The 2500-nt window shown below is 43.8% G+C and overlaps 1 non-coding gene across 1 annotated transcript; it reads right to left on the bottom strand.

Moving 5' to 3' along the window:
• Positions 1-1861: 1861 nt before the first annotated feature.
• Positions 1862-1933, bottom strand: TRNAQ-CUG (transfer RNA glutamine (anticodon CUG)). Its single transcript has one exon. It is a non-coding gene; the product is annotated as a tRNA-Gln (tRNA).
• Positions 1934-2500: the final 567 nt, after the last annotated feature.

A 2500-nucleotide genomic window follows, 5' to 3' on the forward strand; every position in this document is an offset into this window, starting at 1 on the left:
CATTTAATCAAAAGGATTCCATCTGTGCCTTAAGGAAAATTTCCAAAGGGACACACTTGTTGAAAGTTACGTATTTGGCAGGCTTTTTCTGACTCCCACGGATCAAGAAGATCAGCAAAAGAAATTGTAGCCGGCAGTATTTGAACCTGTGTGACAAACGCAGTGGAAAGCTAGCTGTGCAAAAAGCACTCAATATTTACTACACTTTGAACACATTACTCTTTCCGTGACTTGCAAAAGCCCACACCAAGCCACATACTTCTTAATATTCCCGGTTTACTTAGAAGAGCAGCAGATATTAACATAGTCGACAGGATTTGAACCTGCGCGGGGAGACCCCAATGAATTTCTTGTCCATCGCCTTAACCACTCGGCCATGACTACACATGAGAAGTGGTATAGCTACTCTAGAAATGGGCTTGGGCCGATGAGTACACAGCATTAGCAAAAGTCAGAGAACGCTTGTGCGGCTAAAGTGCTTATGCAGGTTCCACCGAGATTTGAACTCGGATCGCTGGATTCAGAGTCCAGAGTGCTAACCATTACACCATAGAACGACACACTGAGTTAAAATCAGCCTAAAAGGAGGGAGCAATATACCTAGAAAAGTTGTACTGGAGAAAAGATTGTCGTCCAAAAGGCACTAGATAGTTTCCACACTCTGACCCCTTTCCATCACTTCAGCAAACATTTAATCAAAAGGATTCCATCTGTGCCTTAAGGAAAATTTCCAAAGGGATACACTTGTTGAAAGTTACGTATTTGGCAGGCTTTTTCTGACTCCCACGGATCAAGAAGATCAGCAAAAGAAATTGTAGCCGGCAGTATTTGAACCTGTGTGACAAACGCAGTGGAAAGCTAGCTGTGCAAAAAGCACTCAATATTTACTACACTTTGAACACATTACTCTTTCCGTGACTTCCAAAAGCCCACACCAAGCCACATACTTCTTAATATTCCCGGTTTACTTAGAAGAGCAGCAGATATTAACGTAGTCGACAGGATTTGAACCTGCGCGGGGAGACCCCAATGAATTTCTTGTCCATCGCCTTAACCACTCGGCCACGACTACACATGAGAAGTAGTGTAGCTACTCTAGAAATGGGCTTGGGCCGATGAGTACACAGCATTAGCAAAAGTCAGAGAACGCTTGTGCGGCTAAAGTGCTTATGCAGGTTCCACCGAGATTTGAACGCGGATCGCTGGATTCAGAGTCCAGAGTGCTAACCATTACACCATGGAACCACACACTGAGTTAAAAGCAGCCTAAAAGGAGGGAGCAATATACCTAGAAAAGTTGTACTGGAGAAAAGATTGTCGTCCAAAAGGCACTAGATAGTTTCCACACTCTGACCCCTTTCCATCACTTCAGCAAACATTTAATCAAAAGGATTCCATCTGTGCCTTAAGGAAAATTTCCAAAGGGACACACTTGTTGAAAGTTACGTATTTGGCAGGCTTTTTCTGACTCCCACGGATCAAGAAGATCAGCAAAAGAAATTGTAGCCGGCAGTATTTGAACCTGTGTGACAAACGCAGTGGAAAGCTAGCTGTGCAAAAAGCACTCAATATTTACTACACTTTGAACACATTACTCTTTCCGTGACTTGCAAAAGCCCACACCAAGCCACATACTTCTTAATATTCCCGGTTTACTTAGAAGAGCAGCAGATATTAACATAGTCGACAGGATTTGAACCTGCGCGGGGAGACCCCAATGAATTTCTTGTCCATCGCCTTAACCACTCGGCCATGACTACACATGAGAAGTGGTATAGCTACTCTAGAAATGGGCTTGGGCCGATGAGTACACAGCATTAGCAAAAGTCAGAGAACGCTTGTGCGGCTAAAGTGCTTATGCAGGTTCCACCGAGATTTGAACTCGGATCGCTGGATTCAGAGTCCAGAGTGCTAACCATTACACCATGGAACCACACACTGAGTTAAAATCAGCCTAAAAGGAGGGAGCAATATACCTAGAAAAGTTGTACTGGAGAAAAGATTGTCGTCCAAAAGGCACTAGATAGTTTCCACACTCTGACCCCTTTCCATCACTTCAGCAAACATTTAATCAAAAGGATTCCATCTGTGCCTTAAGGAAAATTTCCAAAGGGATACACTTGTTGAAAGTTACGTATTTGGCAGGCTTTTTCTGACTCCCACGGATCAAGAAGATCAGCAAAAGAAATTGTAGCCGGCAGCATTTGAACCTGTGTGACAAACACAGTGGAAAGCTAGCTGTGCAAAAAGCACTCAATATTTACTACACTTTGAACACATTACTCTTTCCGTGACTTCCAAAAGCCCACACCAAGCCACATACTTCTTAATATTCCCGGTTTACTTAGAAGAGCAGCAGACATTAACGTAGTCGACAGGATTTGAACCTGCGCGGGGAGACCCCAATGAATTTCTTGTCCATCGCCTTAACCACTCGGCCACGACTACACATGAGAAGTAGTGTAGCTACTCTAGAAATGGGCTTGGGCCGATGAGTACA

Source organism: Eleutherodactylus coqui, chromosome 11 (assembly GCF_035609145.1).
Source record: "Eleutherodactylus coqui strain aEleCoq1 chromosome 11, aEleCoq1.hap1, whole genome shotgun sequence".
Lineage (NCBI taxonomy): Eukaryota > Metazoa > Chordata > Amphibia > Anura > Eleutherodactylidae > Eleutherodactylus > Eleutherodactylus coqui.